The 17,117-nt window shown below is 40.6% G+C and overlaps 1 pseudogene; it reads left to right on the forward strand.

Annotated features, from left to right (window-relative positions):
* The first annotated feature begins 2,564 nt into the window (after nt 1-2,564).
* LOC133752780 (protein kinase C-binding protein NELL2-like) lies at nt 2,565-16,006 on the forward strand (annotated as a pseudogene).
* The last annotated feature ends 1,111 nt before the right edge of the window (nt 16,007-17,117 follow it).

Consider the following 17,117-nt stretch of genomic DNA (forward strand, 5'->3'; position numbering starts at 1 on the left):
GATAATAATAGAGTAGGCTAAATAATACAGTAAGTTAAAAAAAAGGAAATCAGCAAACAGTTTTACTTAAATGATAATGTAAACAGCACATAAAAGTTTGTGAGATATAGGTAAAGCAGTGTCTAGAGGAAAATAGTATAACATTAACTGCTTATATTAGAAAGAAGGCCTCACACCAATCATATAAACATCCATCTTACAAAATGAGAAACAGACACAGAGCTAGAAGAAGGAAAGAAATAATGGAGATATACACAAAGGAATTAGAGGCTTCTGGTTTCTGTTCTGGCATGTAAAGGACTTGAACCTCATCACTCCAGTTCTCATAAGAACAATAAGGGCAAGCATTTGATGCAGTGCTCAAGACACCTCTTCCAATGCCACACCCCATATTGGAGTGGCTGAGTTTGAGACCCACCTCTGCTTCTGATTCCAGCTTTCTGCTAATGTGCACCTCTGAGGCAGGTGGCGATGACTCAAGTAGTTGGGTCCCTGCCAGGCACAGCCACATGAGAGACACAAACTTGAGTTCCTGGAGCTAGCTACGGCCCAACCCAGACCTGGCTGTTGTGGACACTTGGGGAGAGAACCAGCAGATAGAAGATTCTCTCTCTCTCTCTCTCTCTCTCTCTCTCTCTCTCTCTCTCTCTCTCTCTCTCTCTTTCTCTCTTATTCCCTCCCTCCCTTTCCCCATCACTCTACATTTCAAATAAATAAATAAATGTACTTTTTATTTATATAAGGTGAACAAATGTCATGTAGTTCATATATGCAGATTTAGGAGCATAGTGATGCTTCCCACCCTACCCTCCCTCCCATCCATGTTCCCACCTTTCCTTCTCTATCCTTTCTTATTCTTTTACTTTTTACAATGACAAACTGCATTTGACTTTTAATTATTGTTTAAAGTCTGTGTCTCTACTGTTGAGGAAAAGTGTTTTTTCTTTGAACTAGTTGTTGAATTCTTTACTTAGTGTAGGATTAATATTATGGTTATAAAATAAACAAAATATGTTAATAAATTATTTTGAAAGATGAATATTTATCCATGCCTCATATACCAGAATTAACTCAATATGGATCATAAAGCTAAAGTGTAGTAATAAAAGCTATAAAAGGTCTAGAAGAAACTACAGAATATATTTATGGCATTCAGTTAAGCAAAATCATAAATGTGACTCTAGGGGTTTTTCCTCTCTTGGAGCCCCCCCCCCCCCAGGCCACTCTGGCTGGAGGTCTCTGAGTTAAGTAAATCTTGCTTTTAAATAAAGAAGTGACTCCATAACCTAAATTAATACAAGAAACCTTGCACTTCAAAGTTTTAAACTTTGATTCTTAGAACTATATAGTGAAGATTTGGAAAAAAAGTCATATATGGAGAGAAAATGATTGCACAATAAAACACTACTTGCTGGAATATATAAAGAACTCTGAAATTTCAATAAGAAAAAACAGAACCTACTAAAATGTTCAAAAAATTTGAACAGGCACTCTGTAAAAGATGTATGAATGGTAAATCAATGCATGGATTGCACAGCATCATAAATCATTAGAGAAATGCACAAGAAGAACACAATGAGAAACCACTACACTGCTGTTAGAAAAACTAATATGAGGTGAAAATGTGAAAGATAACTAACAACACTGAGCACCATCTGGGAGGAAGGGGAACTGAAATGCTCACACATGGCTGCTGGGGATGAAAAATGATGCAGGACAATTTTATATAAAGCAAAACATGTGCATACTACATGATCCAGCAGCCCTACCCCCACGTCTGGTGGAAATGAGAAATGGTGTGGTAGATTTTGAAAAACATTTCAGCAATTTCTCAATAAACCTGGAATATATTAAAGTTCACATGACATGAAAAGAACGTAGGAGGATAAGCAAAGCATGAGAAAGTATAATTGATGAAAGTGAATTAAAACAGAAGAAATATTAAGAGCAATCAGATGTTTAGAATGAAAAGCATACAGGGGCTGGTAGAGTCTATTTTGAAAACTGGCTACTCCACTGGCTAGGGACACCACCTTGACTCAGATACTACTCTTGCCCTCAGTTACCTAGTCTGTAAAATGGAGATAGTTAAGTATTTAAATTTATATTTTAAGGAAAATCTGGATATGAATAGGAAGTTGAAAAATTAATTTGTAGTGAATCTTTATGTATAAAACACACAGCTCTAGGAAGAAGCCAATCCTGACCACATGGTTTAGAAAGCCTTTCTACATGTTCTGAATGACTCCTGGCTCACCCAGGCCGTGGATCTCACCAAACTTGTTTTGTAATAATCTGCGTAGTTCTGCTCATTTAACTCTGAGCTCCTGTAGAACTCTTCTCCTGAAGGAATCATTCCAAGACCCTCAGAGCCTGCCAATCCCAGAGCATGCAGCCTGATAGCCACTAGGAGGTGAGCAAGATTATTGTCTGGGTGATGATGACACACACTACTAACTGAAATCTGAAGAGTCATCATTAAAAGCGCAATTTGCCTACTGGCAATAACATGCTGCAAGGAGCAATTATATGCAATCTCTTTTTGCCTCACAGCATGTCTCAACATGAACCCAATAGGAATCACAGAGCTAAATGTAATAACTAAAGCTGTAAAAGCTCTAGATGAAAATATAGGAGAAGCTATTTATGGCATTCAGCTAAGCAAAGTTTTCATAAATGAGACAATACAAACAAAACTATTACAAGAAACTTTAGACCTCAAGATTTTGGCTCTTACAATTATATTGTGAAGAGAGAAAAACAAGGCACATGTGAAGAGAAAATTATAGCAAGACATATGTGATGAAACACTTCTTGCCGGAATATATAAAGAATGTATTATACATATAATATGTAAAGAATATATAATATTATATATAGTAATAATATAATATATAAATTCTCAAATCTCAGTAAGCAAAAAACAGAACCCATTAAAATGGGTGAAACATCTGAACAGACACTTTATTAAAGATGTGTGGATGGGATTAAACAAATTAGATGCTCAGCATCATAAATCATTAGAAAAATGCGCAAGAAGAGCAAAATGTGATATCACCATGCTGCTGTTAGAATAGCTAAAATGAAATGAAACTTTGAAAGATCCCCAACAGCACTGAGTACTGTTACCATCTGGGAGGAAAGGGAACTGAAAAGCTCACACGTGGCTGGCAGGGATACAAAATTACAAAGGACAAATTTTTATAAGGTAAAACATGTGCATCCTACATGATCCAGCAGTCCGAATGGGGCATTTTTTATAGAAAACTTTTATTTAATAGATATTCATTTCGAAAGTACAACTTTTGGATTATAGCGGTTCTTCCCCCCATAACCCCCCTTCCACCCAAAAACCATCCCATCTCCTACTCCCTCTCCCATCCTATTCTTCATTAAGATTCATTTTTAATTATCTTTATATACAGAAGATCAACTTTATACTAAGTAAAGATTTCAACAGTTTGCACCCACACAGACTCTTATAGAACTCTTATCCTACACAAATCATTCCTAGATCTTCAGAGGCAGCCTAGCCTAGAGCATGGAGCCTCAGACCCAGTGGGAGGTGAACAAGATTATTGCTTGAGTGAAAATGGCACACAATACTCACTGGAATCTGAACAGTCATGATTTAAAGAACAATTTGCTTACTGACAGTCATATGCAATCTCTGCAAATCCTGTTCATGCAGAGAAAGTTTCTACCTTTTACCCCACACTTTGGAAGTGTTGGGTACTATTGTGGTTCCTACATTTATGTCCTCAACAAATCTTGAACACTGCTATTTCCCCAGATCAGCCTTAAGTTAGGGACTGCTTTGGATAATTCCCCAATCATGCTGTATACAGAAGGACAGAACTAGACCATCCATAAAAGTTTTTGAATGAACACAACCCTGCCAATCTGCTTACAAATTTGAGTGTAAAGCCTCAATGTCACTCAGCCTTACACCAGCATGATCAAAAATGTGGACACAGCGATGAGTGGATATGGGGAGTCCACTTGTTCTCTTTCACTCTCACAGTCACAGTGTTTCTCCTTGTTTTATTCTTGATTTCTTGGACGTCCTTTCATTGTTTTTGTTGTTATAGTGTTGTGACTTCCCTGCCTGTGTTTCTCCTTTGTACTGCAACTGCTTTTTGATTTGTGTATCTTTCTGCTCCACTGCCATGTGCTATCCCGCATTGCAACTTGGAACTTGTTTGTCATTATTATGTGCAGTAGCAGGCTACAAGGCTGGATGAAATAATACAGTTGGAGGAGCTCCTGAGTGGAATATGGTAACTATCAGGTCAACGCAGGATTTCACAGCAGTAATACAAAGGAGATTTATGGTTATTCCCTCTGAACAACTTTTAAGAAGAGACAGAAGCTTTTACAGAGGATATTTTGAAGCACTTTGCCTTAGGGTTTGTCTCACCGTCAAACATCACAAATGGCTTTTGGGCACTCTTACAATTTTCTATCCCACTATGAAATAACCATGTTATTATGTAAATCTTTATAACACAGTTCAGTGACTGTGGTCCACAGTAACCTCTAACATGTAACGAACAAACAAAGAGAGGAGGCCACAAGCTCTACACATAAAATATTGACAAGCGGAGGGAAAAATCAGTTACCCACCTTGATTTGAGCACCGCACATTGTATTCTTTTGAAATATCACACTGTACCCATAAATTATCAGAGTGAATAAAAAATGCAATGTTTATAAAGATGTGAAGCCTAGCTAACCTGATTTGATGAACACATATTCAATAATGAATCAGATAACCACATCATACCCATAAATCCAAATAATTAAAAATAACAAAAACTGTATCAATGATTTCACCTGTGACACTTTGTGATGTAGATGTGCATCATTTGGGGAAATTCTTCCTTTAAGGGCAGGAAAAATATCTTTAAATTCAAGTAAGCCAAGAGGTAGATTTCAATTTTCATAAAAAATGTCAGGCTCGGCCGGCGCCTCAGCTCAATAAGTTAATCCTCCGCCTGCGGCGCCGGCACCCCGGGTTCTAGTCCCGGTCGGGGCGCCGGATTCTGTCCCGGTTGCTTCTCTTTCAGTACAGCTCTCTGCTGTGGCCCGGGAAGGCAGTGGAGAATGGCCCAAGTGCTTGGGCCCTGCACCCGCATGGGAGACCAGGAGAAGCACCTGGCTCCTGGCTTCGGATCGGTGCGGTACACTGGCCGCAGCAGCCATTGGGGCGTGAACCTACGGAAGGAAGACCTTTCTCTTTGTCTCTCTCTCACTGTCCACTCTGCCTGTCCAAAAAAAAAAAAAAGTCAGGCTCTAAAGTCATCAGGTAATGTACACCATCATTTTGCATTCAACTCTTTCAAATAGCAAGAAATAGCAAGGGCTTTGGATATAAAACTTGAACCGGCAAATCTGCTTCTTACTACAGTTAGACATCATAAATCTGATTAAAACTGAGATTATCTTTTTATCACGCTTGAATGAAAGTGTTCACATGGGGAAACTGATATGAAGAAGTGTCTAACAGATAGTACACACCCAATAAAAATCCAACTTATTACCAGGAGACACAGAGAAGCAGGTAGTTTTCTGAGTTATGGCATCAGTAGAGGCGTTTTGCTTGGGAGGTAGGCCTTACAACGTTTAAAGTGATGGATCCTGGAACTGCTCCTTCTGTCTCTGTGCTGAAGTATGACTCAACCCTAACAGAAAGGAGTAATTCAGAAACATCTCTTCATGGGGATGCCTAGTCTTACATTAACCCCAGCCTTACAGAAATCTCAGTTCCAGAGACTAGAAAAAGGTTTTATATCCCAATTCATGCTATGAAAGTGGCATCACTTTGATCCCAAGTCCAACAAAAAGAGTGAGTGTAGTAAAAGTATAAGATAATTGCATTCCTGAGGATATGCATAAAAATATTAAACAATACATTAACATATACATAGACTATCAAAAATATATCATGAGAAAATTATATGTACTCTACTAATTTAAGGATGGGATGAATGTAGAAACTTATCAATGTAATTCAACCCATTAACCGATTAAAGATGGAGAAATCCTGAGATCCTCACAATAGTTGCAGTATAACATAGATACTTGTTGGAAGTCTACACAGACATATATATATATATATAAAAAGCAAGAACCACAGTGCACATTGATGAAATCTCTACTAGCTTTATAGTTTGTGAACATCTAACTCTGACACATAGTGAGGAAAGAACGACAGACAATATGTAAATAAATGAATATGGGTATGTGTTCTAATAAAAATTCAGGGGAAAAAAGGAAAGCACCAAGTAATTGCAGTATATATAAAGAAGTAGTCAGTCGAGTTTTAATTTTCCAGTACTATTTTCTAAAGCTATTGCATGACGGATTTATTCTATAGTTAATCCAAATCTCATCAGAAAAGCCCTCTATCATTATCACATACCTTAAAGTAATTTCTCTGGCTTCCTGGCCATGATAAACAAAGCTAAATATGAAGTGATTGAAAAGTATGCACATGTATTATGACCTTGACACTTACTTAGAAAACATTTACAAACACAATTATTCTTAGGTGTTTAAATTTTTTTTATTAAACTTTTATTTAATGAATATAAATTTCCAAAGTACAGCTTATGGGTTACAATGGCTTCCCCCCTCCCATAACTTCCCTCCCGCCCGCAACCCTCCCCTTTCCCACTCCCTTTCCCCTTCCATTCATGTAAAGATTCATTTTCAATTCTCTTTGTATACAGAAGATCAGTTTAGTATATATTAGGTAAAGATTTCAACATTTTGCCCCATATAGCAACATAAATGGAAAAAAACTACCTTTGGATTACTAATTATAGCATTAAATAGCAATGTACAGCACATTAAAGACAGAGAACCTACATAATTATTTTTTTCAAATTAATTAATTTTCTATGCCATTTCCAATTTAACACCAGGTTGTTTTTTTTTTTTCATTTCCAATTCTCTTTATATACAGAAGATCACTTCAGTATATAATTAGTAAAGACCTCATCAGTTTGTACCCACACAGAAACACAAAGTATAAAAATACTGTTTCAGTACTAGTTATAGCATCACTTCGCTTTAGACGACACATTAGGGACAGATCCCACATGGGGTGTAAGTACACAGTGACTCCTGTTGCTGATTTAACAATTTGACACTCCTGTTCATGGCGTCAGTAATCTCCCTAGGCTCTAGTCATGAGTTGCCAGGGCTATGGAAGCCTTTAGAGTTTGCTGACTTTGATCTTATTCCGATAGGGTCATAGTCAAAGTGGAAGTTCTCTCCTCCCTTCGGAGAAGGGTACCTCCTTCTTTGATGGCCCCGTTCTTTCACCTGGGATCTCACTCACAGAGATCATTCATTTAGGTCTTTTTTTTTCCATGATATCTTGGCTTTCCATACCTGCTATACTCTCATGGGCTCTTCCGCCAGATCCGAATGCCTTGAGGGCTGATTCTGAGGCCAGAGTGTTGTTTAGGACATCTGCCATTCTATGAGTCTGCTGTGTATCCCGCTTCCCATGTTGGATCTTTCTCTCCCTTTTTGATTCTATCAGTTAGTATTAGCAGATACTTGTCTTGTTTGTGTGATCCCTTTGTTTCTTAGACCTATCAGAGCTATCAATTGTGAGCTGAAATTGATCACTTGGACTAGTGAGATGGCATTGGTACATGCCATCTTGATGGGATTGTGTTGGAATCCCCTGGCACATTTCTAACTCGACCATTTGCGGCCAGTCCGATTGAGCATGTTCCAAATTGTTCATCTCCTCCCTCTCCTTTTCCACTCTTAGATTTAACAGGGAATTCTTAGGTGTTTAAATTTTAACTGAAAAGTGATCCCTGTTAAATTTAAGAGTGGAAAAAGAGAGGGAGGAGATGTACAATTTGGGACATGCTCCATCGGACTTGCCCCAAATGGTGGAGTTAGAAATGTGCCAGGGGATTCCAATTCAATCCCATCAAGGTGGCATGTACCAATGCCATCTCACTAGTCCAAGTGATCAATTTCAGCTCACAATTGATGGCTCTGATAGGTTTAAGAGTCAAAGGGATCACACAAACAAGACAAGTGTCTGCTAATACTAACTGATAGAATCAAAAAGGGAGAGAAGGATCCAACATGGGAAGCGGGATACACAGCAGACTCATAGAATGGCAGATGTCCTAAACAACACTCTGGCCTCAGAATCAGCCCTCAAGGCATTCGGATCTGGCGGAAGAGCCCATGAGAGTATAGTAGGCATGGAAAGCCAAGATATCATGGAAAAAAAAAAAGACCTAAATGAAAGATCTCTGTGAGTGAGATCCCAGGTGAAAGAACGGGGCCATCAAAGAAGGAGGTACCTTTCTCCGAAGGGAGGAGAGAACTTCCACTTTGACTATGACCCTATCGGAATAAGATCAAAGTCAGCAAACTCTAAAGGCTTCCATAGCCCTGGCAACTCATGACTAGAGCCTAGGGAGATTACTGACGCCATGAACAGGAGTGTCAAATTGTTAAGTCAGCAACAGGAGTCACTGTGTACTTACACCCCATGTGGGATCTGTCCCTAATGTGTCGTCTAAAGCGAAGTGATGCTATAACTAGTACTGAAACAGTATTTTTATACTTTGTGTTTCTGTGTGGGTACAAACTGATGAGGTCTTTACTAATTATATACTGAAGTGATCTTCTGTATATAAAGAGAATTGGAAATGGAAAAAAAAAACAACCTGGTGTTAAATTGGAAATGGCATAGAAAATTAATTAATTTTAAAAAAATATTATGTAGGATCTCTGTCTTTAATGTGCTGTACATTGTTATTTAATGCTATAATTAGTACTCCAATGGTAGTTTTTTCACTTTATGTTGCTATATGGGGCAAAATGTTGAAATCTTTACCTAATATATACTAAACTGATCTTCTGCATATAAAGAGAATTGAAAATGAATCTTTATGTGAATGGAAGGGGAGAGGGAGCGGGAAATGGGAGGGTTGCGGGCGGGAGGGAAGTTATGGGAGGGGGGAAGCCATTGTAACCCATAAGCTGTACTTTGGAAATTTATATTCATTAAATAAAAGTTTAATAAATGAAAAAAATAATATAAGTTCTGCCTTGGACACAGACATGTTGAAATATAGCAATATTTTATTAATTTTCTTACTCACACATCTTCCTATTATAAAAACTATGGCTGGAGTAGTAAGATTTACAACATGATTAACTGGTCACGCACTGTGGCATAGCCAGTAAAGCCCCAGCCTGAGGCACCAGCTGTGCCGTAATGAGTAAAGTCCTGACCCATCTTCCATATGGGTGCTGGATCGAGTCCCAGCTGCTCCTTGCTAATGTACCTGGGAAAGCAGCGGAGGATGGCCTTATTTTTGGGACCCTCTACTCACATGGGGAATTAGGATGAAGCTTCTGGCTCCTGGCTTTGGATTGGTTCAGCTCCAGCAATTGTAGTCATTTAGGGAGTGAACCATTAGATGGAAGAACCCCCCCCTTCTCTCTCTCTCTCTCTCTCATTTTGCCTTTAAAAATAAAAAAAGTGTGCACGTTGCCCTAAAAATGAGTAACTTCCATTGGTGTTTTGACTTCACATCTCGTGATGTCTGTTGTGGTGACATATTTAGCAAAGAAGATATACCTATGGCTGTAAAAGCACTTTTCAGAAAGGTGTACAACAGATGACTGAAAGAGTACATACCAATTAACAGAGCACTAAATGTGTCTTCTTTAAGGCTTTATGGGGTGAGAGAACATTGATCTGTTTTCAACTATATTCTATCCTAGGTACAAATTTAATATGAATGTGAAGAACTACTGTGAAAAAATAATAATACAAATTTGGGGGATATTTAATAAGACCTGAAGAACTAGGAAGTGACGTTGTTCTTGGAAAGATAGGCCCTCTAGTAGAAAGGCATGCATTTGCTTTAAATTAATGTATAACATAAATACAACATAAATTATAATCTCAACAGGAATCTTTGGTCTGACCAAATGATTCTGAAGCTCATATGAGAGATGGAAGTACTAGAACACCCAGCAAAATAAAAGAAATGAGAAAGGGCAAGTATTACTTGATAATTTAGATGTCAGTATAAGTAACTGACATGAACTAAAATAGGATGGTGGCAGTAAAACCTTAGCTATATTTCAATGGCAGAAGATTAGCAGAAAAGAAGAAAATTGCATGTAAACATGAACTGGGAAGCTAGCAATGATACAAGAACCACTACAAACTCGGGAGAAAAAAATGTTTTTGGCAAACACAAATGAGTTCCTACAGATGTATTTTGCCTAGTTACATCTCATATTTAAACACACATGAATGCCACTGAAGAGATACAAAAGGAAACAGGAGTGAAAGTGTTTACCCTATGAGAGTGGGCAAAGTCATAGCCAGCATGACGGAAAACCCAGGCAGAACTATGGAAATGATGAAAACACATATTTAGGGGCATGGATTGTGGTAATGTGTGTCTGTCTGCAGAGCTGTGCCAGTGGAGGACGTTGCTTCTTTCTTTCTGCCACTTTTAATTCTTTCTCACTGAAACTCAGCTCCTCAGATCAGTCTTCCCAGAAATTTAAGTGTAAACGATTGTGAGGAGGCACCAGTGGACTTTTGGAGACTGGGCAGTCCTTACTTAGCCTCAGAGAAGGTCATCCTCACAGAGGCACCGCCTCCATGCACCTTGGACTCTGAGAGGCAGCAAAAACGATCCACAGAGGTTAGACTCTGAGGAAAGTGTCTGGAAGCTGGGGCACTGCAGTGCAACTGCATCCCTGAAATCTGGAGAGCCAGGCTGTGGCACCTGATGAGGGGCACACGGATCTCTACCTCACATGCTCTCATTTGAACAGTGGATGGTGTAGAAACAAACACAAAGGGTATGGGGGCATTCCAGAAGACTGTGCCTTCCAATATATGTTTATTTGGGTGGGTAGGGGACGTGCCTAGCAAATGGGAATTGACCAAAGCAGCAGTCACTAGGGTTTTCACTCTCTAGCAGTACTTGCCTAAATGTCTCCAGGATGAGGAAACGGATTCAATGAAATCTCATCTGAAATGTCCTTTTGTCACATGCCTTAAAGAACTTCCTACTCTTCTATGACCATAATGCAAATCTGCACCTAGTCTGGTTGGAAAGGATACATGCTTTGTGACTTATTTTGAAAAAAAGCTTCAAAATGTAAAAGAAGTACAGATCACTATATTGCCATGGAGTGTTCATACACAGCTAGCTTCTTTCTAATACATTTTTCAAATGAGAGCGTTCTTTCTGTGGGAAACATAAGCAAGCAGGAAAGAACAAGATCTAAACCTAGAGGATAAGGAGAGGCTGCAAGAAGAGTCTTCCCAGCAAATTGACCCTGTGTCTGTGAGTAACTCAATATTTGCAGGGAACTTTCACAAGAATTTGTTTTATCTGTAACACTGTACTTTTTTAGGTAGCCTTAAAACATCTTCATTAAGACAGTGAGTGAGAGCTGAACCTCATGAAGCAAACATTGATCCCAGAGGATTGTACTTGGGTGTTGACTGAATGTGTACACTCATCTGTTTCCAGCAATATGCCTTGTGGTTCCCTTCTCATATCTTTGTTTTCAATTTATTTAAGATTATGCATATCTCTGTGTTGTAAATATGTATATCTCAGATGTGTTATAAATATGTGTATTTCAGATCTGTGTGTTACATGTACTACACACATAGGTATACTGAAACGTGTTAATATGAAACGTTTTTATCTGTACTCACACTCACACTCCTAGGACCAGCAGCCCAGTGGTGTAAAACATGAAAAAGACAAACCATCACCTGAAACTCGGGATAATACACCCCGACCAAGACATAGAAGACAAAGGGCATGTGCAGTTCAAGGCGAGGGCATGGAAAAAGCAACGGCTATTTGTGGTAGGCTAGTGTGTGTTACCCATTGTCTCCTGCAAGTAACAGAGGGAAATAAAAATGTTAGGAAAGGGCCGGTGCCGCGGCTCACTAGGCTAATCCTCCGCCTTGCGGCGCCGGCACCCCGGGTTCTAGTCCCGGTCGGGGCGCCGGTTCTGTCCTGGTTGCCCCTCTTCCAGGCCAGCTCTCTGCTGTGGCCAGGGAGTGCAGTGGAGGATGGCCCAAGTGCTTGGGCCCTGCACCCCATGGGAGACCAGGATAGGCACCTGGCTCCTGCCATCGGCTCAGCGTGGTGCGCCGGCCGCAGCGCGCCAGCCGCGGCGGCCATTGGAGGGTGAACCAACGGCAAAGGAAGACCTTTCTCTCTGTCTCTCTGTCTACTCTGCCTGTCAATTAAAAAAAAAATAAAATGTTAGAAAAGGTTCTTAAACATAGCTTGAAAATTGGATGGAAAAGTGTAATTTTCAACCAAGTACCGCCCAGACGACAGTGAATCTTCCTTCCTTCACCCGGTGACTAATGTGCTATACTTGGAAAACACAGTGTTTGACAGAATGTTACATTAGCAGACTCAAGGAAACTAGGTATCTATGTTTCGTTTTAGTTATAAAACTGTACAGCATTTCAAGAGTTAAACTCGGGTTCCTTAGAACATGGTTGTCCACAGTCTTCAAACTCATTGTATCAAAAGCATAACCAACATGTACAGAGTACCAAGTCAGCATAATTTACACTTTAATAAAGTCTGGTTGCATAGGGGTGCTAACCCCATTTTGTAAGGGAGAAAACTGAGACTTAGGAATTGTGCCTGACTAGGAGCCATGGACTGATGCAGATACAGGCATATTTCATTCTGAAGTTTGTGTTCTTCCTATCTTCTGTGTTGCCATTAGGAAAAGTGAAGGACTTTGCTTAACATGCATAGTGCTAAGGTGTCTGTACTGTAAAATATTACGGTACTGGCACACAGATAGACTTTGTTCAGTGGAACAGAGACTCTCGTCTCTGAAAATAGTTCTTTAAAAATGGTCACCTCTTGCTTTGCTTGATAATTTGTGTAGTAATTTTGGTGAAACCTCGAAAAGCAGGTTATTGGCATATGGATAATTGGTTTAATATGTTTTTGGTATGGCTTGCATGAGGTGCTTAAATTCTATGGTTAGAAAGGATGAAGAATAAATGCTCTAAGATTGTCATCGATTCGAAGTGACTTCTTCCAGGTATGGCACTTTGAAACAAGACGTGCTTATGTCAGCCTGTGGTCTACTACAGCAATTCAGTGGGGACAAGGTTTCCAGAATGTGACTGACCACGCTGCCTATTAACTTCCTTCCATCTTATTTTCCTTATTCTCACCGTAAGAGAGCAACTTTGCTGTTATTTTGTGTACAGCATTCAATATAGGATTTCTTTATGAAAAGTTGCACATAAAGCCATTGCACCTAAATATAGTTTTATTTATTTAAATATATGTTTTGCTTGTTACTCCACTAAGATGGATAACATAGGCTCACAAACCCTTTATTAATTCTTCAGCACATTGCATTTTAATTTAATTGAAATCTGTCCGCAGGGTAAACTTCAAATTTTATAGCTAGGTAATGCTCATTGAAACATACAGCAGATGTATTTGCATCAATGTATCAAAGTTTTCCCTGAATTGCCATTGAAAACACATGTTCCAAGGAACTGGGGGAGTCCACGGCCAGAGTGTGCAAACTCACAGGGTTGCACAATGGGACCAAAGCCTTTCTCTTTCAACACACTCCCGGAAGCATAAGGGTGTCCACTGCTACAGCTGGGCAGATTTTTTTTTTCCAGAAGCTGAGAAACTGGCATGAATCCACTGTTTTGGGGGACCCTGAAACAGGCCCACCTAAATTCAGGAGTCATTCTCTCCATTTACCACTTGCATCACAGAGAGACAGAGCCAGAGGAGCCAGAGAGAGAGAGAGAGAGAGAGAGAGAGAAAGTCTTCCATCTACTAGTTCATTCCCCAAGTGGCTGCAATCACTAGAACTGAGCCTGGTCTCCCATGCGAGTGCAGGGGCCCAGAGACTTGGGCCATCTTCTACTGCTTTCCCAGGCCATAACAGAGAGCTGGATCGGAAGTGGAGCAGCTGAGACTTGAACCAGTGCACATATGGGATACCGGCACTGCAGGCAGCAGCTTTACGCACTAAGCCACGGCACCAGCCCCCTCCCATTGGATTTTACATGTATAAGAGAGTGGTAGAAAAGCCTCCACAGAATTGCTTGTAAGCACAACATTTTAGGTGCGACAAATAAATAATTCACATGGATATTTCAAGTGTATCAAGCACGATGTGCAATTACTTGTCATGCCCCAAGAATATATTGCTCATTGCCCAGATCGTAAGTGCATCTGCCCAGCTTGCAATGACTCCCACAGACTTGTGCAGAAAATTACGTAGCTCCAGGATACTTTAGCGAAAACATCGGCCAATCTGGCCCGGGCTGAGCAGTGGATGGACTGGATCAGCGCTCTTGTGAGAGGACCTGCAATGCAAAGGGAGACACCTACTGAGAACACTGCTCCTGGACAGATGGCTGTAAAAATAGTGCGTACCTGAAAGGAACCATCCAGTATGGGATCCTGGTCTGCCAGTGTCTGAGTGCCTGCTGAGGTCAGCCCCAGCATGCATGGATGGCAGGTGCTGTAAGGAGTACAAGTCAGTATGCCAATTTCAGGGACAAACCTACTTTGAAGGAGAGTGAAGTAGTACTACTCCTCCTCTGGAGTGTGTGTCCCATATGAGTACCAAGATCAGACCATGAAGCTTTTCGAGAGTCCAGGCTGCCCAGCTTTGGACTGTCCAGAGTTTCAGCTGATCACCTTGTCTAGCAGCTGCTGCAGTCTGTAATGGTTATGACTTTTGTTCCAAAAGCCACAACTGCGTGGAGAATTCCATCTGCAGGAATCTGAATGATAGGGCCATATGCAGCTGTCAAGATGTTTTCAGGGCTCTGCGAGAGGACGATGCCTACTGTGAAAACACTGATGAGTGTGCTGAAGGGTGCCATTGCTCTCCCTAGAATACGATATGTGTCAACACCCCAGGCTAGTTCGTGCACATCTGCAAGGAAGGGTACATGCAGATTGATGATTATTCATGTACAGAGCGTGATGGGTGCATCACGAATCAGCACAACTGGGATGAAAACGCCTTGTGATTCTACCTCATGGGAGGACACAACTGTGTTTGCAAGTCTGGCTACATGGGCAATGGAACCACATGCAAAGCATTTTACAAAGATGGCTGCAGTAATAGAGGAGCCTGCATCACCACTAAGGTGTGTGCCCGCCTCCTAGGCTCCTCCACTGGACCCTCTGTGTTATGGACAATGATGAATGGTCTGATGGTTTTGTTCTGTGTGATAGCCATGCCAACTGCATTAACCTGCCTGCATGGTTCCACTGTGAGTGCCAGGATGGCTACGGTGACAACAGGATGCTCTCTCCGAGTGGAGAGTCATGTGAAGATGTCAACTGTGTGGGACCGGGAGACACAGCCGTGCCAACGACACCGCTTGCTTCAACTTGGATGGTGGCTACAACTGCTGGGGCCCTCTCAGCAAGAACTGCACAGGGGACGGCATCCATGATAGGAGGGTGAAGCATGATGGTCAGATCTGGGTGTTGGAAAGTGAGCACTGCTCCGTGTGTTCATGTCAGAGCAGATTTGTCACACGCTGACAGATAGCCCTTGACTGAGAATCCCACAGTTGAGCCCGCAGTCAGTGCCTCCACCAAAACAGGGAGAACTTGTACAACAGCGGTGTGACACCTGGGTCCAGAGTTGCCAGCAGTGCCTCTGCTTGCCACAAGAGGTGGACTGCTGACCCCTATCCTGCCCAGATGTGGAGTAAATTCAGTACACTCCCAGAGAACAAGAGCTCCCCGCCCTGTGTCACCAACTCCTGCCAGGCTGACACCATCCTCCAAGACATCACCAAGACCTGTCTGGATGAGAAGAATTGTGGTCATTGTGGATCAATCACAGCACAGAGTGCACGCTCTGCCAGTGCAAGAATGGACACATCTGTTGCTCTGTGGACCCACTGTACTTTTGGGAACTGTGAAGTAAGCCATCTTACAATAGATTTTGGTTTAAAAGAATGTTGTTTCGTTTAAAAGCCAAAAAAAAAAAAAAGTTGAAACTTAATTTGGAAGGTTTGTGGACAGCTACATGCGCCTTCGTTAATAACTGAGTGAACCTCCAATTGTGAAATGTGTGGAGCTTGAGAAAATCACAAAAGGAAAGTTCTTGAGGATAAACTAGATCACAATTCTATCTCCACTGCAACTGACATTGTAGTGCAGGCAAAAGAGTACCAAGCGTGCCATGCGATGCTATCGTTCCTGGGTGGGGAGCCTGAGCCCAGTCTATCTAGTGCAGAAGACTCTCCTCTAGATCAGAATTGTCTCAAGTCCATCGAGGAGCTCAGTGTAGAGACAAATGAGAGGCAGTGGACGGATTAAATTTTCAGAAGCAACACAAAGAAACTACGGAGCATTGTTTTGTTCGGTACACACTCTGAGGAGAAATCAGAAACAAGCTGTTGTCATGATAACAATAATGCACAGGCATGGTTGCTTAATATTTTCTAACAAGAAAGTCATCCCTATTTCCTTGTTTTATGGCACTTAATATTATTTGGTTGAATTTCTTTAGTATAAGCTTGTTGCTGCACAATATTAAATATTTCTCTTATCTTAAAATAAACAGATTGTTACAAATCATCCTAAACTATAAAAGAAAAAAAGGAAAGCATATTCTGACATTTGAGTTTATGTCTGATAACCAGCAGGCCACAGTTTCTCATAAAGGTCTGTTTTTAACAAATATGAACACATTTCAAGTAAACATTAGTGTGTGTTTTCATGCCACCTAAGAAAATAATGGTTTAAAACAACTGTGATTTCACAATTTATCATCCAAACCGGGATGTGTTTAGACATGTGAAGAGATATTACTCATAGCCTCACTCGGACTACGGGTGAAAATGAAGAACAACCATTATCCCACCTAAAACCTCAGGGTGCTGATGAACCTGGGCAAAGAAAAGCATTTTCACTTTTATGCAGTACACATAAAACAAATGTGATAATGACCTTCTTATTTACTTCACTGAGCAGTCCTAAATAAGAGATTACGGTTTTAGGACTTCTACACTTAGAAAATTATTTCAA

Source organism: Lepus europaeus, chromosome X, assembly GCF_033115175.1.
Source record: "Lepus europaeus isolate LE1 chromosome X, mLepTim1.pri, whole genome shotgun sequence".
Lineage (NCBI taxonomy): Eukaryota > Metazoa > Chordata > Mammalia > Lagomorpha > Leporidae > Lepus > Lepus europaeus.